This window comes from Lissotriton vulgaris, chromosome 2_1 (genome assembly GCF_964263255.1).
Source record: "Lissotriton vulgaris chromosome 2_1, aLisVul1.2, whole genome shotgun sequence".
Taxonomy (NCBI): Eukaryota; Metazoa; Chordata; class Amphibia; order Caudata; family Salamandridae; genus Lissotriton; species Lissotriton vulgaris.
In genome coordinates this window covers 735,941,433-735,966,322 of record NC_141687.1, presented here as the reverse complement: position 1 = coordinate 735,966,322, position 24,890 = coordinate 735,941,433, and the positions used below count along the sequence as shown (strand labels likewise).

Here is a 24,890-nt window from a genome sequence, read left to right as displayed (position 1 = left end):
CACCACACTCATTGAAATACAAGAGGGGATGATGTTCAATGAAATTACACCTCTCACATCACACGATGTGAGGTTGCCCTATAATTCATTGTACTTTTTACTGTCCTGTTGAAGACCCGCCTGATAGGACTCAATTCACCTGGTGCAACAGTCGGTTCAAAACGTCGACATTATTAGACATCCCAGCCTTGATTGATTACTGATACCTTTGTGGGGAGGTTGTTCTATCCAGACACCTCCCATTTCAGAATAAGGAGAAATAAGAGATTGTGCAAATCCCTCAGACAGGCTATTTGGCCTTGGTTAAATTGGATTTCCTCATTGCCATAGCTATTGAACTAGGATTACTTTGAATACTAGTATTAATCTCCTCTTTACTTTTCTTTCTTATCACTGCGCACATGAGCACCACTATAAATACCTCTCTTTTCACTCTATTTGGAGCAACCGCTATGAAATGAATTTGATATTTTCTTTTGCCTATTTATTATTAATGAATTTTCGATATAACATTTTATTTGACTGTGACTCCGCATTGAGTGCGATTCATTCATTGTGTTGTCCTTGTTTTTCGCTTGCTTACATTGCAAACTAAATGTTGCATCTTTCATTGATAAGGTACCAGTAGGACCGTACTGTTTTACATACCTCATGCTGAGAGCAGCTCCAGGATTGGTGGTAGGAGGCTACCCCAGCACTCATTTTGAGGCTGGGGGCCTATACCAGCAATCCTCCAGCTGTTTCACAGTCAGGGGATTGCTGGGTGCGCACTGCGCATGTTGGGCGGGCCGTAGAAAGAGAGCCGGCCAACCAAACATGAGCACTACAAAGGCCGATGTAATCCTGCAATTGCAGGATTCAGCCCACCCATTGTCCTCACATTGCGGCGTTTAAGAAAAATGGCATTGACATGCCACTTTACTTATTCACATGTGCCTGCTGCACTTGCAGCAGGCGGAGCAACTCCTCTGCTCAAATGGAGTAGCTGACCCTGTCACTCATGTGCCTTTGCTAAGACTATTGTTCACAACTTGCATTTTTGAATGGTTCAACAGCTTATGTGATGTTCACCACCTCTTTCCCGTAAAATGAGTCTTCTTTATGCCATATTACAGTCATTCTATATGAACTGACCAATGGACTGCTGATAAACAGTACATTACTCTTGACACATAGGAGGGTGAGCCGGGAGCCACCGGAGATCAGACGTGCGAGCAGTGTACGGGGTTGAGCCGGGAGTAGGGAGCCGCCAGAGATCAGCAGGACTGCAGAGCCGCGGGAGCCGCCTGAGTTCTCTGGCCACAATGCCCACCAGCACTCAGAGTCGGTCTCCGTTACCGCCCTCTCTGCCGGTGCCATGAGGGGGGAGGTCTACACCACCCATCAGCCCTAGCGGAGCGCACCCCGTTACCGGTCACCAGACACACCAGCAGACACCAAGAGGCACACTAAACAAGGCCAGGGCTCCCACAGCCAAGGCCCGTCCACAGCCATTCGAGCCAGAAGGAGGCTGTGCTGGACCTGTGATAAACTTTGAAGGTACTGTGTTCATTGTCCATACTTTTGATTTTTTACTTCATTTCTCAAAATGAGCAAACAAAAGAGAACAAAAGAGAAGCCAGGGGGTGTTGTTGCAGGTACGTTGGACGCCTTTCTCATGATGGCTGAGTCTGTCTTATCGCATGAAATAGAATTGATGGAGCGATGGCTTTCTTTGGACTCTCTCATGCAACAAAAGCTTTCCCCCCTTGGTATCTCTAGCACTTCTAATACTGTCATTACAATGCTTCCACTAGTGAGTTCCCCAAAAGCAGCTTGCCTCCAACTTGGCCGTTGACATTTCTTCTGTCCCTTCTGCCAACCCCCGAGCAACACCACCTGGTACTATAGTGACCCGGGCCAAGTCAGTACCATCTCAGCCGGACCCAGGGCAAAGTGCACCCTCAGTCAAGAGAAGAAGGGGGGTGACCACACTAAACAAAAACTTTCAAAAGGACCCTGTCCTGGGAAACAATGTAGGACAGATGATCTGGATGTGGGCCAATTAGAGCCTGTCAATTCAAGGGACCCAGATACTCTTGCTAAAGCTATACCTATAAATTCACATAAGGAGGACTTTTTGAAGCGGATAGAGACTATGGTTTCTGTTTTATTGAACCCTGCCTTGCATATACTAACTAGAATGGAAGAAAGGTTGTCATTACTGGACGTTGGTTTCAGATTGCAAAGCACTCTTGATTCTAGATCCCAGGCAAATGCAACAGAGGGGGTGTTGGCACAAATACAGGTTACTTCGGCTACTCCGGCCACTCCGGCCATAGTTACACTCCCTAGCCTGGAGATAGATAGCCATGTCTCTCACCAGTCTTCTGGGCCCACCGCGTCCAAAGTGGTGTCAGCTCTCCATACAACGAAGGGAGCTGCATTGACTACTAATAATATTAATAACACACAAGGTGAAACTCTAGGAACCAGAAGAGATCACAAGAATGTACCCTTGACTGTAACTTCCACTAGACCTACTCCTTTTACTAATCACCAATTGGACCAAAGGGGGGGTTGCGATAAAGCAGTCAATCAAAGACAGTATATGAATAGTGAGAACCACCCTAGCCATCTCCCCCGGCAGCAATACCATTAGTAATAGTACTGAGAAATGTCCCACCTTTGAGGGAGGATCAAGTGGAAACTTCTCTGCGCTTGATAGACAAGTCCCTTATTGGCTGAATTGTTATGTAGCGGGCCCCAGTAGCGGGGTCCCATACCTTGCGAATCAAATCATTATGGCCAGAAGGGCAGGGTGGGTGGGCGCATCCCATAAAACTTCCTTTGGCGATTACATTGTGATTAATTTGAATAATTCCTATGTCATAAAACTTCTTTTGGATCATTTTTCCAGATTTCCTCCCGTTGTGACGCAGATTATTGCAGTTTCGCTAGGTTATGTGTATAGGACATTTTCACCTCCTGTGTTGGGACCGTCACTTCATAATAGGAAAAATATAGGAAATTTGAATGAGACGAATAACCAGGGAATCCCGCTGGAGAACAGATTTGCCCCGTTTTCAGGGTTAGATCAGTGCGATTCACTTCCAGAGAGCAGAGAGATAGGGCAGGCGGTACCACCCATAACAAGTCTCACAAATGACATTAATGGAGAACTGACTATAACCCAGAGTAACACTATAAGTAGGCTGTTAGAGGTAATAAGAATAGCATACCGGAATGTCGCAGGTCTTGCAAACAAACTTGGGGACGCCCAATGGCTCAGTCAGTGGCAGGACAATGACATCACCTGCATTCAAGATACCTGGGCCATAGAAGATATCTTTGTAAACGGTTACTGCTCTTTCCAAACAAGAGCCACTCCGTCCCCATCGGGAAGAGCAAAGGGGGGAGTACTCACCTTAATTCCAAATACTCTACCAGTAAAAGTAAAGATGATGGAAGGAACTTCCCCAAATTTACATCTCATGATCTTAGAGTTTACGAACCGTGATCAATGGCTTTTAATACATGTTTATGATAATAATTCTGGCATAAATAGCTTTAAAATCTTGGATGAAGTGAATTGTGCCATTGAAAAGGCAACTATTTATATTTAAAAAAAGGCGGCCCTTAATATTCTATGGTTGGGAGACTTTAATCTACATCCGTGCAAACACAATTTAGAGAGGGTTTGTGGTATGGGGGATATGAGGGGGCAATCCTGTCCATCACTTTTCACATAATACTTATGGAAACTCTCTCAGTACCTTAATGTCAATAAGAAATATGGTTATGGTCAACAACGTAGCCTCTAGAAATGATACCCTATTGCCAATGTTTCGTAGGGTTCACCAGGAATCAACAATTGACTTTATACTGGTTTCAAATCCTTTAAATATTAGATGCAGTAAAGTAACTACTGAATTCAATATTTTTAGTGATCATGCGATTTTAATGTGTGAAATTAAATGTATCCAGAAGTCAGTGACAAACCCTCAGATAACTGCTCAACCAATATTAGCAAGGGGAAATGAACTGAAGTGGCCAAAAATTGATAAAAAAGAAGCTCATACCAAAAATCATGAGGAGTGCCCTTCCACCATTAGTATTTGTTTAGATCCTGACAACCACCCCCAGTCTGTGATATCTTCCTTTGTAGACTTTTTAGAATGTGTAAGGACAGCCCTAACAAGCTAAAAAGGGGGAAGGGCTGGTTTGGCTCTATTTGTTCCCAGAAAAAAAAGCGCTTATTAAAGCTCTAGGGGTCAAGCATAGAAATATGTCAGAAATTTCTCTACTTAAAAGGGAATATAAAGCGGTGAGGAAAACAGGGAAAAGGAACTTAAAATAGAAACCTGGGCAGATTTAGAGCAGGCTTCGGCCTCAGGCAACTCAAAGGAGTTCTGGGGAATAATAAATGGCCTGCATTTTAAAACTCCAAATGACCCAGACCTTGATGTTAATGTGGGGGAGGAGGATTGGGTGGCTCATGTCAAAGGCATTTTCCCCAACTGGTTACGTATCACCATCAGTAACCTTTACCCCTGAGATTTGATTTTTCATTCAACAATAATGAAGTCAGGAGCGGGATTGAGGCATGCAGCAGTGGGAAAGCCCCGGGCCCCGATGGTGTCCCAATGGATTTCTTCTTTGAGAACATGGATATATGGGTTCCCTTTGTAACTAATGTTTTTAATAAAATCGCCATAGTGGCCCCCCCCCCTAAGTCCTGGAAAACAAGTATTATACTACCCATTCATAAAAAGGGAGACAAAAAAAAATCCCAAAAATGATCGACCGATCTCGCTGATCGATACGACGGCCAAACTTATGGGCAGCCAACTTTTAACGAGACTAGAGGCATGGGCGAGGAGTAAAAACATCTTAATGGAGTCCCAATATGGATTCCAAGAGGGAAAAGGAACAATAGACCAATGCCTGAATCTGCTCTGGCAAATAATCGAGGCGATGGGAATAGATCAGGCATTGGTGGACTTCATCAGGCAGTTGTATTCTGACGCCTCCTCTTCAGTCCGCTATGGGAGGAACGGGGAGTGTACCCGCTCATTTAAGATCTTGAGAGGGGTAAGACAAGGCAGCGTCCTGGCACCATTTTTATTCTCCATCTACACTAATGGTGTGAGAAAACATCTTGAGGGGGCAGCCTTGGACGTCCCTGTGCTTGTCAACCATCAGCAGTTTCCAATGCTAGCATATGCGGACGACGCTGAATTGATGGCGAGAACTGGGAGGGGGCTCCAGTATCTTATATCTGTCAATGCAACTTTCATGGAATCATTAGATTTAAAGGTCAACCACAGCAAATCTTTTATTATCATTGCGGGGGATACATACCAGACCTCCTTATTTTTTTATGAACTAAGATTGAGGTGATGGACTTGTTCCCCTATTTAGGAGTCCTTTTTGATAGAAACCAATCATGGTCTAAACTATTAGAGGGAAGAGCATTGGGCATGCAGAGAAGCCCACTGAATGCCCTGAAAACACTCTCTAAAAGGCTGGGTGTCAAACCTCTGATCCCAATGAAAAATATTTACCATGCCCAAACTAAGGCGGCAGCAAAATATGGTGCAGCGATATGGGGGATGGCTCCCTGTGATACTCTGCAGTCCAAGGAGAACAATTTTTTTAAGTCCTTTACTTCCGTTCCACAGTCATACTTAAACTATGTTTTACACATGGAACTGGCTTTACCATACATCATTGCCACAATTAAAATGGCATCACTTCTACTGTGGCACTCTATCTGGGCAGGGTGACAGTCCCCCTCATGCAAAACTTGGGAACACTCATTCTAAAGTCAGAAAATTACAGTAGGGTTAAGTGGCTACAGTATGTGGAGTCTGAATTATCTGCCATTGGTTTAAGCCGCCTTTTTAAAGACCCCCTCTACTTGTAAGTCCATGTCTAAGCAAAAATTGGTTGAGATATTCATTTTGAAGGCTCAATATCTGAGAAAGGAAAAAAACTCCCACACCCAGACGGCTTGTCTGTATGAACTAACACCAGTGTTGATGGAGGGAAGTTTTCTGTGTCTGGCGGATGTCACACTCTCACACCACAAATACATTTTACTGAGATTAAATGTGATCCTGCTGATGATAGGATTTCCAGGCAAGCAATGTAAACATTCCGATCTCTCAGTATATCCTTGTGACAACAAGTCACCATAAAATGATCTCCACATTTAGTTTTTTGTGGTTTTTATTGTCAAGAACAACATACATTTATTTACCAATTTGTGTAAGAGTCACATTTTAAATGTTGCTGTGTAGCTCTGTTCTTCCTCAAATCCTTGCAGAACTCTTATGTTTATTTTTCTCTAGCTTTATTTCTCTGCGCAAGTCTGAAAAAGAGAAAGCAGTTGGGCCCTTAAGATATAGTAGGATGGCTTATCATGTTTTTATTGTATACATATTGATGTATTCGTTTTTATGATATAATGAATGTTTGCATTATTCTTATACCTGGTTTATGATAATTGTTACTATGTCTTTTATAAACTGTGACTGTTAACACTTTTATGATCTAATGAGTAAGATCGAATAAAGGATTTTTGAGTTTGAGTTTGACTGAGTGGTCTGAGCAAATGAGGTGACCCAAGAGGTGTCGCCCTGGAACTTGTGGATTAATATAAGCTGTGTGACAAAGAAGTTGCAATTGCTATTGGAGACCCTTCCCTTCTCTTTAGAGATCTTGCTCTTTTGTGGATTTCCTGACTCTCTTGGTTGATGCAAATGCTGTGTGCACTACACTTCTTTCCTTATTGGGAGAGAATCTTTGAGCTGACATGATTCGTGCCCTTTCCTGAACTCTCCCTCTAGAACCTTGGTAACTGATGTCCAGAAAGAGATTCATTTGATTATTCTGAACTCCTAAATTCAAATGTCTGATATTGATGTATTTACTTTCTTAATTTACTGTAAAAATCTAACCATCCTTCAATACTGTTTCAGTCTCTCTATGACTTACCTCCAATGATTGACTGGGCATTCCAAGGGAGTACTAATGAGGGGTGGGTATCTAAATACGAAAGTCTTTGGTCAAAAGATTCTAATGATACTATTTTGTATAGCTCTAACTGAATTCTTGGTTTGCATGATTCTAGTGAGACTGAATTTCTTCAGGCAATTTGGTCCAGCTGTATTAATCTTGTGTTTGTATAGTGTAGTGTTGAGTGTTATATACATGAATTTAATTACTAGTTTGTAGGTCAGTTACCCAATTCCTGGTTCTCATTGGATAACTGGATTGGATCCCCTATATCTGACCCCGCATGGCACAGTTCAAAGACCCATCGGAGGGCCAAATAAATGAGTCTGAGGAGTAGTGTAGGAGATTATGTGAGACATTGTAAATGGGCCTGCTTTCTGCACTGATAAGCCAAGAACTTCCTAACCAATGCGATTAGTTAAGTGCATGCTGCACATAGGTGTGGTGGCTTACCATCATTGTTGTTGGTCAATGACTTTAGAATGTTCTGTAAATTCTGAACACTGTCTTCCAGGATTCGTCCACAATTTGACCTTTTGAAAATATACAAGTATACTTTTAACAGTTTCCCTACAGCAATCTCATACTGTCTCTTCCTGTTAGCGACAATAACTGAAAATAAATAGTGCAATCTCATAATCAAACTACTCCCATTGTCTTTCAGAAGTGGGTCATCCATTATCTAAAGTAATCGGAGCATTCCTTTCGTCCTCCATTTCTGAAGTGTAATAAACAGAGATGAGCGGCTGGGCATTCATCAAATACAATAAATAGTTGTTGTTTCTATGTGAGCACTGGAGGTATTCCAACTTACAAAATGTGAAATGTCTGTGCAGAATATTACCCATATTCTATACTGATTAAATTGATGTCCTCGAGTGTGAAACAATATAACATATCTTATAATTAAGACACCTACCTCATTGATCCTCATGTGTCACGAAAACTAGCTGTTTTCTTTAATAAGGTGGGTAATGTGAGCTCAGAAGAAAGAATATGGTAAGAAATCAGACTGACTAATTTTCAAAAGAATATTACTTTTATGCGAATTATGCAGCTCTGCAAATGGCATAGCAGAAAATACAACAGACAATTTAGGGGACTGCGGCTTGGACATCTTTGATTCTTGTGTAATTGGTGAATGTTCCAATTAAACATGAATATGAGAGGTAGTCCAACAGTAAACAAAATTGCCAATTGTAGCATGTTTTAATAGCTATTAAACAAATCTGGCTTTAGGGCGAAGACGTTAAAATGCAGAATAATGTTGTTGCATTAAAATGAAGTGTAATTCATGTCAGGAGAGAAATAAAACGTATAACATGACGTGAAACTCAAGACTGAACATTTCTTTGTAAATAAAACACTTAGGATCATTGCACCATGACTGAAAGGGAGTATAAAGGCCATCGAGTTAGAAAATGCACAAACTGTTTTTAATTGGTCGGCTGTGGATTATCAGTAACTCTAGCAGAATATATTTTACATCAGATCTGCTAATGAGCCTGTTTTTCTCCACGGTTTTATGAAATTAGTGAGCATCAAGAGGCAGTTTTGAGTGACATTATGGATATATAATAATCGAGCGAGTTGAGCTGTGTGCTGGAGGTTCATATTCATGTGAGAACTACATTTAGAGTAGGTTCTTCCCACCAATAGAACTTAGGAACCTCTCTGAAAGTTTGCTGGGGGTGGAATTCCGCAGATGGTGGCTAGCAGGAGATCTTCTCAAGGTAATCAAATGCTGTACAAGGAGGTATCAAATAATTCCCAGAATCCCGTAGTTAGAGATAAGTCGCTTTTTATGACTATATAATAAGAAGGTCTACCTCAAGACAATAAAGGCAAAAAATACAATTACTCTGATAGTTGTTAGCAAAACAGTGAGAAAGGCAGGAAGTGTTGATCAAAATAAGTAACAGTATCGTGGCAAAAAACAAAGATTGCAGCTTGTAGAGATGCCTTTGACACAAGCATGAACTTCTGCTGGATATATATATATGTATGTTTGTTTGTTATCTGCGTGTGTGTGATATATATGTATGTGGTCGACTGATCAAAGAGCTGCTTTTTATTTTTGAAGAGGTTCTTCTTCAACTATTTCCTAAAGAACTGGAACAGTGTTGCCATGATCCTGATGGATACATGGATGTTGTTCCATGTCGTGGGTGCATACATGTAAAAGACCTGCTACCTGGTTCTTTTTTCTTTTTTTCACACTTCTTAATTTCTAGTCTGATGGTGTTCTCTCGGAAGATGTGCCGAGAGGTACCAGATATGGTGAGTTTATTGCCAGGATAAGCTGGCTGCTGGCCATGATGATAGCTGTTTTTGAAAATTGTGCATGTCGGCGGGGGAGCTTATTGAATTTTGTCAAGATGGAGGTGATGTAAGCAAAATAAAAAAGCCTTAAATAGTTTAATGAAAGTATTATTGCCAATCGTATATACTGCATTGTGATAGGTATTATTCTAGGAGATCTGGTTTTGAGCAGTCATGATTTGCTCAGGGCCATTATTATGCTGTAAACCCTATGAAAATCACATGAATTAGGTTGTTGGATACCGCAGAGGCATATAACCTGGTGAACATTACGTTTTTATTTTCGCTTATGAGTAGTAGGAACTTCTCAGCCCGGTTAGAGAATGTGATCGGTTCAGTCAAGTTAGTTTTGAATGGACAATATGTGGGTTATGAATCAGGAAAGGTGATAGTGCTCGCCAGAATTTTTATTCTCTTTGTCATATTTATTCATCTTTTGGAAAAGAGGCGCATCCTGACATTCTGGTCAGCACTGGTAGTTCTGGAGCTGCTAAAATTCAACTTTATGCAGACAGCCTGGTTTTCTATTTAACATCAAAAAAGGCATATTTTGTAAAGTGGCTAAAAGTAATTCTGGAATTTTGATCCCTGTCCCATTATAAAGTAAATATATCTTTAAAAGACATAATTTATGTGTATAGAAATGTATTCCCCAAGTGTTGCAGACTAAGGAGCTCTGCAGTATTTAAGTTTCCCATGATATTAAAAGACATGTATGCAATGAATTACAAAATTCTGAGGAAGATAAAATTCAGCACTGATAAGTTGATACATATTCTGTTGCCAATACTGGTGGCATTACTCTTATGAAATAATTTCTCAATCTTAGTGTCTCTTTCTCTTCTGAATTTAACAACTTTTCTGATCATTAATAGTCTTTTCACTTCATGTGTGCGGCCAGAGAAATGTTATCTCATCAGCCACTTAGAGTTGTGCAGGAGGGAGGCAGGAGCATTCTAGATTTAGATTTTTAGTACTTTGCTGCAATTGTGCAAACCTTCAAACATAAAGCAATTTCAGGAGATATCATTTCAATTATGTATTAGTCAATGTGAGGACAGAATCCTTTGGTGCAGTGGGTCTGGTCAGCAAGCTAATCAGGCCTTAAATAGTTTAATGAAATCAAAATATAAATCATTCTCTCCCAATTTGTAATATTTGATGGAATTATGGAAAACTTGATGTGATGGGAGTGAAAATGCGCCTTTCTGCGGCATGCAGTCATCAATTCATAGGAATGATAACAGAATGTTTTTTTCTTGACTAATGGAGCAAGGTTTTCTTGAATAATGAAATAGATGCTTTCATAGCTACCTCAGTCGACATGGCCATGGGAGGTTATTGTTGATTACGTTTTTCCTTTATATGATAGACTCAGTCACCATTTTTGGGGCAGCTTCTTTACATAGTAGCATCTGCAAACTCACTTTGAATTGAAGAAACCTGATGTGGTAGATGTGGTCTTTCTAAAGGATACTTTCGACTAGCAAAACAATTTATTTCTATAATTTATGCTGAACTGACTCGATCCAGAGAATGGCCGTATTTGTCAGATTTGACTGGATTAATCTTGAATAAAGATAATGGGATGAGACTGTAGAATTATCTATTTTGTCAGGTAGCATTTATTAATTAGTACCAGTCTTCGTATTCCTTGCCCTATATTTAAGATCCTACTCTAGAGCAGCTGGATCATATTGGCATCGAATATTGGGGTATATTAACTAGATGACAGCAAGTGACTGGAGACTGGGAACACTCAGTCTAGCACTGTCCCAAATTCACACGTTTTGGAGGTTTGTTTTCCATACATACTTAGGCCTGGGTTCGCGGCTCTAAACAGAAATTAATAGCCTTGGTGAGTGAGGTGCCTCCGAAGATTGGTCTTTTTAGCTCCTGTTCCCCGGCTAACCTTTTACTTGTTCTCTAACTCTTTACCTGGCTGGCTGATTCCCTAAACACAACAAATGGAGACAACCACCTCAGTGGTAGGAAGGGTTATGAAAATTAAAAGCAGCAAGCAGCTAGATGCTGTTTGCTATCGCTGTCATATCTTTGACAGTATTTGGGGGATTATGAATGTGTACTAAAGTCTGTGGATGAGCTACACACTGACTAGTAGATCCGTTTTGTTATTTTAGCAATGAATTTAAGAGAAGCTGCATAGTGTTTAAATGGCTTTAGGGGGAGGAATGTAAATCCTCTTTACCTACTCAAATGCCTTTATTACCATCATTTTCACCAATGCTATAAATGTAAAGGTATGCATTTTTGTTGATTTCAAATAATAGTTCTGATAACTTTTTGCATACACATGCCTTTCTTTTCTAATAACAAAAATGTACTCACGTGGTGGACGTCAAGGACTGGAAATCATAGAATAATTTAAATTCACAATATTATCACCTAACAACATATGAATAAACTCCTAGTCAACTACACTTCTTTACTGCTATAATTCATACAAATATAATAGCGTGGCAGTGAGAATTCAGTGGCAGGCAAGTCATTTTCCTCTACTGATAAAACCATAAAAATAATAAAGATGCATGTCTACATATGCGAATATGTGAATAAAAAGAAGTATCTCAATCCAAGTGTATCTAAAATACTTTTTTAATCTTGCTGAAATTCACAATTGATACAATACTGAATCTTTTTTAACATACTGTACAATCTGGTCAGTTAAATGTTTTACATCAAGGCACAGCACACCATATTTTACAAATATGCCTTGATAGGCAGCAATTTCGTTTAATCCCCGAGATTTGGCAGAGTGTTGCCATGGTAATTAGCATGGGTCACATTGCACAAATTGTCCAGAAGATAAATAAATAAATAATAGATGCTGTCACATTTTTATTTTGAAATAGAATTGCATATAAAAAGAATATACAATAATTTACTTTTAATAATCCCCTTCTCTTGTACTATACATAACAGAAGTGCTCTAGCTTTTGTTTATAACAAAAGAAAATATGTTCAGATATTCGAAGAATGCCCAACGGTGTCTTCTGTTCGGCCTTCCATCCCTCAAAAGAAAATTGGTTTTGCTTGAAATAAAAGGATTTTCATGGCAATCTGAAAAAAAAACAGTAAAAGGTAGCAGATTATTTTCTCCCACGTAATAGGATGTCTTACTGTTTAAATGCTGTTTACAAAAATTACTGTACTGATTTTATTACTTTTTCATTTAGTGATTCTTTCTCTCAGGCAAAGTGGATTACAGAACGTTGTAATATTTTCCGTGTTCTTCTGTTCTATATCCAGGCTGAATGCATTGGAGCTGTTACGCCTATATTTTGGTTTATGTATTTCAGCCAATCAGATTATTGTACATGTAAGCGAGAAGTATCCCAAAGGAATATCAAGAACAAAATAATGCCTACATTGTTTGAGGGTGTGATGCAGGTCAGTGGTCATGCTGCATCCTATTCCAGGGTGCATAAAATAACCTGCAGCAAATTTCACCCAACAATGTGCAGCATGGTTTGATCATCCCTAAAAAGGAGATTCCATAGTATCACATACAGTACTAGCATTTGCGGACTGTAAGCGATATATCAGATCACATTATCTTACAAATCTTTTGCAAATACATATATTTCATATACAAGCATAGCAGAGTTACAAAAAAATTAGACTCATTCTATTGTCTAATAATTAGAATTAATATATTAAATCTTCCATGCAAGGTCCTCATACACACAACAATGTAAAATGGTGTTATCTTTACTGAGCGTAAAGGTTTAGTTCATCAAAATAATGTCAAATTGTGTAATATAACCATCTTCATGGTAACTGAATTTGAAATACTATTAGAATATTGGAATGTTGAGAGCTCCATTGAAGAGCATAGTGCAGCTCTAGGCTTATAACAGCTGATAAAAGCCTTCTGGTCTAACATTCCAATGTTTGTCATTCTGTTTCCCCCTTTTTAATTTTGAACTACTACCCTAAGTGGAGGGAAAGCTCAAATAGTCGTATAGTCCCTCTGCATCGTGCTATATATACCAGTTGTTAAAGGCCCTCATCCTCGTAATAGGCCTGAGCCGCACTTGGGTTATGGGGCTTTAACAACTGGTATATCCCCCAGCAGTGGGCTATAAAGCTATAGTGGGTATGGATAAAGAATTCTGGCCAGACAATGAATTGCTTTCATTTAGCAGAATTTCAGAGTTCCATCTCACTTGAACATCCCCTTGTTCACATGAGCTCAAAAAGGATTCAAGGAGGCTATTCATCAGACTGCGTGATTTTTGTAATTCATGTAGGGGTAGAAGACCCCAGCCAGGAGTGTAGAATTAAAAAAAAATACTTTTGGCAAGTCTAGTCGTAGGTTAAGGTGGTTTCCAGGAGAGCCTCAGAGATGTTTCATCCTCAGAGGTCTGTGGACAGTATTACAGTCTCTTTGTCTTGCGTACTGCACATTGACTATTGTCTTCCACGATGGAGACAATAGTTGTTTTTGGTGCATTGTAAAAATGTACCAGTTTTCCTGTTTTCGTGACAAATATTCAATGGGAGTTTGCCTGAGCCTATTTGTGAGTCCCATAAAGCCGCCTGTAAGTTTCATTTTTACTTAAAAATAATAAATCAATGTAAATCGTGTGGATCCCACCTCAACATGGACTGTCAAGCAAATGACTTTCGAGGATTCGAAAGGCACAGCTTTGTAGCCTGATATAAATAAGCATTGGCCAAGCTGATAGGTCTTTCTCAGAGAATAAATTACAGGCCACACCAATTGACCGTGCAAACGTTGGTGAACAGTCAGGAGAAGCATTTATGTGTACTTAACAGCAGCGATAACCCACTGGTAAGGTAGAACACTCACCAGTGCCCCACAAAGTTTAAGAGCTGAAAAGCATGATCACTGTATGACCATCATTCTGGTTGCAGAGGAGAGGAGCCACCAGTTGGGAACTAAAATAGAGTGATTTGCAGATGGAAAGGAACAAGCAGCTTAAGCAGTGTTCCAGCAGGAGGAGAGAGGAAAAACCAGGCTAAATCACTGCAAAATCAGAAAGAAAGACATGGCTAGCCCAGCAGAGAGGAGTATTTTTAATGAATTTGTGATGTACTTTTTCAGAAAAAATATTGAATGTGTGATGAATGACAAAATGTCTCAGATGTAAAATAGTCCCGCTTCCATCCCCGTCAGCAAGAGAATAACATTCCGACTCCTCACCCGCGCACACCGGGCTCTCCACGACGCGGGCCCCATGTACCTCAACAACCGCCTCGCATTCTACACACAAACCCGCCAACTCCGCTCCGCCAGCCTCGCCCTCGCCACCGCCCCACGAATTCGCAGGGCCACCACTGGAGGAGGATCCTTCTCCTACCTGGCAGCCAAGACATGGAACTCCCTCCCCACCCACCTCCGGCTGACCCAGGACCATCTCGCCTTCAGGAAACAACTCAAGACCTGGCTGTTCGAGCAGTAGTGTCCTCCCCCCCCCCCCCTAGCACCTTGAGACCCTAACGGGTGGGTAGCGCGCTTTACAAATTCCTGATTGATTGATTGATCCCAATGAATGTGGAAGGATACAGCCAAACTGTGAATGGTCCTACAGTGAGACTGAAAAACTCATCTGGGTTGATACAAGACGTGATTGTCAAAGTCTCCAAAAATAAGTGAGGGGTCCGGTGCCAAAAAGAAAGCCAATGGCTGAAGGAGGCTGTCCTAAAGTTCACTCCATGTGCATGTTATATATATATTTTTAAACCAAATGTATTGGCTTACACCAGACCTAACAATCAAATGGCTGTCACTTCATGCCGAAAGAAAAGTGAACTTCTAACGTTTGACCAGGATTCTAAAGAAAAGTGAACTGCTAACATTTTACCAAGATTCCAAAGAAAAGTGAACTGCTAAGATATGACCAGGAATTGATGTAAACATTGATGTCTTATAATTGGGCCTGTGCAGCTGTTGTGCAGCCTACGATCATGTGCCTTGGGTTTGTTTAACTCAAAACTATTTTGTCGTGCTGATAGCCTTTGAATTTTTGGAAAAGCAATTAAGAAAAGTTACTATTCTAGCACAGTATAACATTTTCCTGAAAAAACTTCCTTCCTAGCCTAGGTCGGTCTGAGTTGACTTTAGTACGTAAAAATGGCAGAAGAAATATGCCTGTTTTACAAGTCACACTCCACACAAGTGCGCACTGGGGACCCGATTACAAGTTATGCAGAGTGGAATTCCCATGAGGGTTTCCAGTCTGCACAGTTATAAGTTTGCTGTTACCCCCACACCTGGATTTTCTGGGTACAGGAACAACGGACCCGATGTTACTGGTGAGATATTCTGGCCAGTAAATTTACATTGGGTAAAGGCTGCATTACAGCCTGGGCCAACTTCTCAACCCCCACATTACCAATAGCTAAGGCACGGAGACAGCATATAATGTTTACTCCTGCCAGGCAACACATCTCCTCCCCTTTCACCACTTTTACCATGCCCTCTGGCTCTTGTTCCACAGAGCAACCCTGTCATACATTTTCTACCGCTCAAAGTAGATGGTGTATGTCTGGGTTAAATCCCACGGAATACAGAATTCTGCATGGAATGCTGTTAAAAACGGTTCCGCAGTTGTGTTCAAGCCCTAAAAATCAGAAGTGAAAGGACTCACCAAGTTAGGCATAATGGGTGTGACATCACTGCACGTGACATCACCGAATGTGACATCACAGGAAGCAACATCAACGCGTGTGGGATCACAAGTTCTGACATCACAGCAGGTTACATCACGGCTTGTTGCATCGAATGTAGCATCACAGGAAACGGCATCACAACCCATGTCATCACAGTAGTGGCATCAGATGTTAAGACAGATGACAGATCTTTATTTTATGTAAATGATTGAGTAGGTTACTGAGTTTAAGACAGAGATCCTTTTGTTACTTGCAGTTCATAAGTTGTAATACTTCTAATATAGCACAGTGAGGTATGAGGGACATGGGGTTCCTACACCCTGCAACCCACACCTTCTTATGTAACACATCCTTAATATTGATGTACACACATGCGATTTATTGTCAATGTATGTACGTGTATTCAATGTATTTATTGTCAATTTATATATGTGTAATGTAAATTGCTGTGACACCCTGCATTGGGATTTGAAGTGTTAAAGAGCTATAAAAGCAATAAAAGCAAATAGTGGTATTTAAATTGTTATTTGTGTAAATACAGAGACAGACCAACACATCCGAGCTTCCTACAGTGCATGCATATCTCTTAGATATAGGGACTGAACAAAGTCAACTGCAGGCCTCTCTTAAGTACCTGTGAAGTGATATGCATGTGTTCCTTTTGTTTCCCCTCCATTACATTTAGGTGTGAGGCTCCTGAAATTTTCTAGTCTGGATCTTCCAACAAATAGAGGCCTGATAGCCCCTTAACTTTGGCCTTTGTTATGGGCCAAGCTGGAATTTGACAGTGTTATCCTGATGCACTCAATGTTTCTTGAATTTTTAACAAAGTTAGTTCAATTCGTAAGAAGGTGCTCTAGTCGTCACACGTAGTCTGAACGTGTCTTAAATTATCAAAGAATGTTGAGGGTAGAACACACTATCCTCGAGGCTGAGCACTCATTTAACAAAGAAAACAAGTTTCTACTCAAAGTTCATTGATTTTATTTGCTTTATCCAAATTTTTCAGTTCATGAGTTTCATATATTTGAACGGAAGATTCTGACCAACATAATTCAATTCTTATGAAGTCATGTCATGATACGATTCTCAAATGTTTCAATTCACCCAATGCATTTCGGGTCCATACCAACATGACCCTTCGTCAGGGGTCTGCACACCCCAATGTCGTTTTTGCTCTTCCACACACCAAGCTGGAATTTGATCATCCACTTCCCCTTCCCCTACACTTTGCTGCTTGGAACAACAGCAATGTGCTGGTGCTGTTGGAAGTCCCCTAGTGTCAGAAAATGACACCAGGACGAGTTCAATATATTTCTGTGAATTTCAGGAGAAGTAGGAACAAAAAACGTCACTCCGCTAAAAGTGGCCAGCTTTGCAGCAAGGTAGATGGCGTCTAGTCTCTGAAAATAGTGGGTAGATAGCATCTGCCCTCAACTCAAGCCGTGGTCTTTCCCCATTCTGTGGGGTAAACCTCATAAATACAGTTATTCAATGCAGAGATTCCAGCCAGTATCGGTAATTCTAGTTGCCCAGAATCACAACATGGAATTTTACTTACCTGTAATCGGGCCCCAAGTGATTCTAAGGCTGGCAAGATAATAATAACTGCAACGGGCAGAAAATCTTCAGCTCTGAGCAAAGTAGACAATTGTAGAGTTGGGCGATAGAATGATTACCAACTTCCCAGTTTCCAACCAAGACAAGTTTTTCAAATTAGAAGCCTTACATTGAAAGCTCTGAGTAACAGCAATACTGGAATTTTATTTCACAAAACAGATCATGTTTCTAGGGAAATTACTTAGAAGAACACAAGATTGACTAGCACTCTTCAACCTACATAAGTATGAAGACTTTAATTAATTGACCTTAGTTAAAACCACCACAAGCGTATTTGACTCAATGTAGTTATGTAGATGGGCAAAAGATTATCAATTACACCACATTGGGGTCACTATGTTATATATGTTATCATGAACTTGTTTTCCACAGCTACACATTGTGTACAATATTTTTCAATGCTTATTAGAAACATGACAGTGACGTTGTAAAGAAAATTGGTAACTGTTGATCAGTGTTGTACGCAAGAAGGGTATGGGGTCAAAATGAAAGAACAGGTAGATACAGAGAGTGGGGCTGAACAAGGAATAGTCCCATACTGACAAAATAGAGAGGGGGGAGAGAAATTCCCCCTTTCGGAACTAGGGCTCTCACACACCTAGCAAGCTAGGTGTCATGCTTCATCATATGAGCCTGCCCCTCGTCAGGTTGGCGCTGCAATAGCCAACGGGCACCCAGTACGAGGCTCTTTGGCGGGGATCTTTTGTTCCTGCCGTTGGGTGCCGTGGGAGTAAGGGGCCTAGTATATGTAGTTGTGAAAGTGGAGTGAGTTAAAACAGGTCAGTTAGTTATTTATTCAAGAAGGTAAACTGCCTGATTAAAAAATAGAGAGAGGGGTGGTGAACTAGAGGCTATGTATCTAGCTATATATGCCCTACTCTCGCTCAGTCAACATGTTTCGTGCCCTGGGTGTCAGGAGGATCTAGGCACTTCCTCAGGACCAGAACAGTAGTGGTGAGCATTGGTTCTGCCTTATCTGTTATTATATAACTGGGGAAGACCACGAGGAACAAACAAGCAAAAGCCAGACAAAAACGCAGAAAAATCGCCCGTGGGAGTCATGACACGGGGCAGCAAGGCAAAAATATGACGGTAATTAATCTTTCTCAAAGACCTTTAACTGTACATGAAAATGAAGTATTAGCATTGGGGTTATCTTTTTGTCCTTCCACGAATTTGAACTATGCTCAAACCAAGATAGATTTATTTTATTTCTCAAGGAAACTGAAACTAAAAAAATGGTTTGAAACACAAGTGCCGATATTATCTACTGATATCTCAACTGCCAGTCCCAGTAATTTAAACTCTGTTGATGTTGAACTTTTGGAGGTGATCTCCTCAGGGACCATTGAAAATATTGACTCATTGGATGAAGTTACCAATATAAATCCGGGAAGTGATTTTAGGTCTAAATCAAGGTTTGTTCCCCACATCGCATGTGAAGCGGTGGAAGTATTCGTAAAAGGGGTACTCAATGACATTAAAAAACTGCGAACTAAACGAGTACCGATCAATACAAAACATCTCTCCCTTGTACACAAAAAAGCAATTGATAACTTGAAGGCTGACAGCCAGATCGTTATCCGTAATGCAGACAAAGGGGGAAATGTTGTTGTATTGGACAAGGAGAAATATTTGGCTGAAGGGTTGAGACAGTTAGGAGATACATCATGCTATCAGCCATGCACACTGTCAGACATAAGAACTGTCAAGAGTACTTTTGATGATCTACTGCTAGATTGCAAAGATAGAGGACTATTGGAATGGGAGGAATATACGTTTTTATGCTGTGAACATCCTAAAACTCCTATCCTATATCTCCTCCCAAAACTACACAAAAATGCGGTGGATCCACCAGGGAGGCCAATTGTGTCTTCAATGGGCTCCCTTTTGGAGAACACATCCCAATACATCGACCATTACCTAAGGCCTTTTGTCATCTCCCTCCCGTCATACCTAAAAGATACTACCCATTTTCTTAAAATGATTGAGGGTATATATGGGGAACCGTCTTATACACTGGTTACCCTCGATGTCAGTAGCCTATATACATGCATAAGGCATGATCTTGGTTTGACAGCTGTGGAACATTTCTTAAAATCTAGATCCATTTCATATCTTGAACATTCCAAAATGCTAATCAAATTAATTGAATTTTGTCTGATTAACAATTTTTTTATTTTTGATGCCAAGATGTACCGACAGTCACAGGGCACGGCTATGGGCACCTGCTTCGCCCCCAGTTATGTCAACCTATTTATGGGTTGGTGGGAGGAGCAGGTGTCCAGTCAATTAGCCACATTTAACACCAATGTTGTCCTGTGGTTTAGGTACATCGATGACATCTTTATGATTTGGAATGGCGACAAAAACTCTGCAAAAGCCTTTGTAGGTTTACTAAACAAGAACAATGTGAATCTAACCTTTACTGAACATATCCACAAGACCAAAATTGAATTTCTCGACATACAAGTAAAAATCCAGGGAACAACCATGACCACCAGCCTTTTTCGCAAGGAAACTGCAGGTAATAGCTTTCTAAATGCGAGATGTGCACACCCCAGAAGCTTGGTGGACAGTATACCCTATGGGGAACTGTTACGAGCAAAAAGAAACCGCAGCACCACAGCGGATTATGAGCTGGAAAAAACCATAATGTGTGGTTGTTTCAAAGAAAGAGGTTATAAAAATAAAACCATTGTTCAGGCATGTTAAAAAGTGGACAACGCCGTAAGAAATGAGCTGCTGAATCCAAACAAAATCAGAGAAGAAGAAACCAAAGTTAGATTCATCACAACCTTTTCAGGACAGGCACATGAGATCAGAAAGATTTTTAATAAACACTGGCATGTCCTTCTGACCGATTATCATTTAAAACCATACCTGAATCCTAATCCCCAGATCACCTTTAGGAAATTCAGATTGCTTAAGGATGATCTGAGCCCCAATAGTGTAGTGAGTAACAGCGAACCCAAAGACAACCCGGGTTTCAAATGCTGTGGATCGTGCAAGGACTGTCGCAACAGCATAAATTGTAAGGAACTTATAGTTCCAACATCTAGGAGGGTGTTTACGATTAAAAAATCACTCTAATGTCACACTATGTACTGTATACTGTATGTATATATATATATATATATATATATATATATATATATATATATATATATATATATATATATATATATATACACTCTTTACTAATTAAATTAATTTAACATCATTAATGTGTATGGGGTGTCAAGTCAAAGTCAAAGATAGCTTTATTCGATTTCATAAAAATCATAAGCACAATATAAAAACACACAGAATTTAAAAATTCAGTTATGGTTAAATGCAAAGCAGATTATATATAAAAAGTATAAAAAGTATAGACAAATGTTATAAAAATGTTCAAATGTAAGCAATGCGTATTAGGGCTTTCTCTATAGTGCATATAAATACATCAATCAGATTCATTACTTCAGTACATTACAATTCGATTACGCACAAAGTGCGGTTAGCAGTGCAAAAGTTCGTTCAAACCATAGAAGATCTACATCTAATAATGAATTTTAGGAACTTAGATACAGCACTTATAGTCATTTCATCCTGAAGCAAGAGGATCTTAAAAAGGGCTGGTCTACACTGTCTTAAGCCCCAAAGCTTTAACAGGGGAATTAGATATCTTTTTCGTCCCCACCCAAATATTTGCAAAAAAGAATGCAATGAATCGTAGACTGCACAGAATGGTTATCGCATGGGCAGTTAATTAGGTTTTTGGACCAGTCGTTTATGGCTGGAAAGGTGACTATCCTAAAAAAGATGCCCATTCTCAGCTGTGCCAAAAGCATTCTATCATAGCTGGCCAACTCAGGGGACAAGTAGAGCTGCAAGCCAAAATCCTGCAAAAGTGAATAATGATGCAGAACAGAAGCCTTCTTCCCCTCAATAGACCAGCGTTGGTCAGCCAAAAAGACAGAGCATTGTTCCTTTAACATTTTTTTGGATATGGTAGATAAAGATACGTTGTATTGAAAAATTCCGGATGTCCTATGTTTATTAGAAATTCCTTGACATAAGAGAGGCACTGTATGTTTTTAGACCCCTCATGTCGCATGCAGTCTGTAATGATCGCACTATTAAGATCAGTTTATGTAGAGGTCCAGATCCTGTGCCATAGCATCACAGGGCTGATCCTGATTATGTCAGAAATATATGCTGTGGCAAGTTTCATGTGACAAGCATAGGTTGAAGTAGATCTGGGGACGACTAGCAAGTTTCTTAAAAAAGCTGTTTTCCTTCAACTGGATTTCCAGGCAGTCTGAGATACCCCAGATGCCAGCCCCGTAAGTGGCAGTCGACACGCATTTAGATTTATAAATATCAAGCAGAATGTGTGCAGGCCTGCCACCCAACTTGTTGGCGAACTGTGTAAGAGCCCCTATAGCACGTGAGAAAGCTAAACATCTAGTAGTTTTCGCTGTATACCATGTACCTTTTTTATTAAAAACAACCACCCAAGTAGGAAAATGTACTAGTTTTTGCTATCTTTGACTGTTCTAAAAATGAGTTACAAGCTGCCTTATTATTTGATGTGCAGCACTTAGTAAAGGTTTTCCCAGTATTGATTTTCAGACCCCTGGAACCCATATATGCTGAAAAGCTGGCTAACGCCTTCTGGAGGCCTAATTGGGTTCTTGCCATGATGACCGCATCATCTGCGTAGAGAAGAATAGGGACTGCGGCACCATCAATTTGGGGGTAGTCCACAGCCAATTTTGTTTAATGGTCTGCTACACTATTGATATAAAGATTAAAAAGAAAGGGTGCAAGGATACATTCCTGACGTACACCCTTCATTATTAAACATTTTTTAGTGCATTCACCTTTCTTACCATAACGCACCTTTGCCCCTGCCCCTCTATATAGGTCCATAAGAAAATTTCGAATGTTTACATCAACGCCCAGGCTTGTCAAGGTGTCCCACAAGACATCATGGCTCAGACAGTCAACCGCTGAGCTGAGACCAACGAATGTCATAAATAGATTTCCCTTTTTGGACGTCTTATATTTTCCTATCAGCATTGCCAGATTAAGTCCTTGTTCAATAGTACCCCGACCAGACTTAAACCCATATTGGAATTTAGATAAAATACCTTCTTCCCTGGGCCATACCTGTAGCCTGTTTAAAATGACTCGGCCTGCTATTTTCATTAGGGAGTCAAGCAATGAAATAGGGCGGTAACATTTTGGATCGTTTCAATCGCCTTTTTTAAATATTGGCACTACTACTGCATCCTGCCAAGTGGAAGCAAACCCACTTTTGTTATAACTGTTTAACACATTTGTCAGGAGCGGGCCCATAGATCAATATTAGCCTTGTAGATATCAATAGGAATACCATCTGGACCTGGGGCTTTACAGTTAGAGCTTTCGGTGATGGCCAATTTACCTCTGATAAGGAAAAGACTATATCCATTGGGATGTCATTTTTTCCTATGACTCCATTTTTTTTTTGTATGGAAGTGAGTGACCATGTGTGGTGCTTGACTTGGTCCAAGTCAAGGTGGAAGGACATTTACATCTATTTTGAAACTTTTAGGACTAGACTAACTTTAGAAGTGTATTTGAGGAATTGCAATGGCCTTACTCTTTTGTGGTTGTGTGTTTGTATTAGGATGTCCCTTCCAAAGCCCTCCTTAAATTCCCCTTAACCCACTTTTTGTTGAGTAATTAGTCCCCATTTTCCCAACTTCTATCCCCAATCCCGTCCACACTACTACAAAGTAGTGTACTTGCATCTGTGGAGGTCTTGGCCAGGGTGGCAGAGATCTCAATACAAGGAACATCGTAGGGGCAGAGGCCTACAGTCATAGTTTGAGAATTGCATTTTGTGTAGAACTTACTAATGTGAAACTAATTCACGTACAAAAAAAATGTACTTTGTGAATCGAAACCCCAGTGTCTACAATCAGTATTTAAAGTGGCATTCCCTCTCCATCCTGAGAACTTATACCGGTGAGAATACAAACAAGCCTAGTGTGCATGACCATAATCATTTGCTGAGGTCTAAAAAACCCTCATACAAAAGTAATAAAGGAATATTTCTGTAAATGTAAAGAACATGTTCTACATTTTCTCATGGATGTCAATTCATCAAAATGCCATGGGTAGCGGAAATGACCATATGCAATTTGACCTTTACTTCGACTCATACATACATGCTTACACATACTAACACATTCACACACTCTTGCCCACATAAACACACTCTCACCTGCAAGCTTGCATACAGGATACATTTAAGAGCATTTTTTACTTACCTTAGCTTTCAGATAGGGAACTATTCCTGCTCTGTTACTCCACTTTTTATTGCACTAATAGTGAATAAAATTATTTTTTTTTTTCATTTGTTTTGTATACCTTGATAACCATTAATGTTTAATATATTTTTAGGCCTAAATTTTACTGGATATGTTATTTATTGTTTTATCCCCTTTTGTGTTTGTGTGTATGTATTTTATCTGCACTTTTATGGTCTGGGCAACTGAAATAAAGTTATCAATGATGAATAATATTATTCACTATTTGTATAATTAAAAAATTGCCAGAAGCCAGGCAAGTGGACCTCCAACCAGCATCCATTAGGAAGAGCAGCCCCTGTGTTCCATGCACTGATTTTGCCACCTCTGAGGCCAGGGGTCGCAAAAGCAGTTCCAGGAGTTCAAGAGGCAAGTCAGGGGTCGCAGCTGTGACCCCTAAATGACATCCATAAGTTTACCGACACCCAGCATTGTGCGAGAAATTCAGGTACAAAACATAGATACCAGTGGTAAAAAATTTGTGCAAAGGGCCTAGGTGCACACACATCAAAACCACCATCTCGAGCACAACCAGCAAGCATTCCTGTTCATGTAACTCCAGAATGTCACCACTTCATATTCCTGTGTGCCCTCCTGGCTTAGTCAGAACATGGGATTCTTCAGCTGTGCAAATACATCATCTTTCCATCACGGATACTTAATTTACTACTAAGAATTTATGCTTGGTCCTTGTACTTTCCTGTCTGGCAGAAAGGAGTCATTTTCATCAGTTAAGTTGTTTATTTGTCCGGGAAGAAATACTTTGTTTTTTATTTTTATTTTGGTTTTTTACCTATGGCTTTAAGTCTTTATTTTTAAAAGTCCTTGTCTGAACTTTCCTTTTTTTCTTTATTTGACTTTTTTGCCTATCTAACTGTTGGCCTACTTAAATCTGCCTACACTAGATCCTTGGAAAGTTTACTTTGACTTTATACGAAACAA

The 24,890-nt window shown here is 40.1% G+C and overlaps 1 protein-coding gene across 2 annotated transcripts in view; it reads right to left on the bottom strand.

The window, feature by feature from the left end:
• Positions 1 to 11,922: 11,922 nt before the first annotated feature.
• CALCB (calcitonin related polypeptide beta) overlaps positions 11,923 to 24,890 on the bottom strand; it is a 28,807-nt gene continuing 15,839 nt past the window's right edge. For both annotated transcript variants that reach the window (XM_086956026.1, XM_086956027.1), the window contains exon 5: positions 11,923 to 12,405. The gene's annotated coding sequence lies outside the window, so the exon portion shown is untranslated. The remainder of the gene's footprint in view (positions 12,406 to 24,890) is intronic.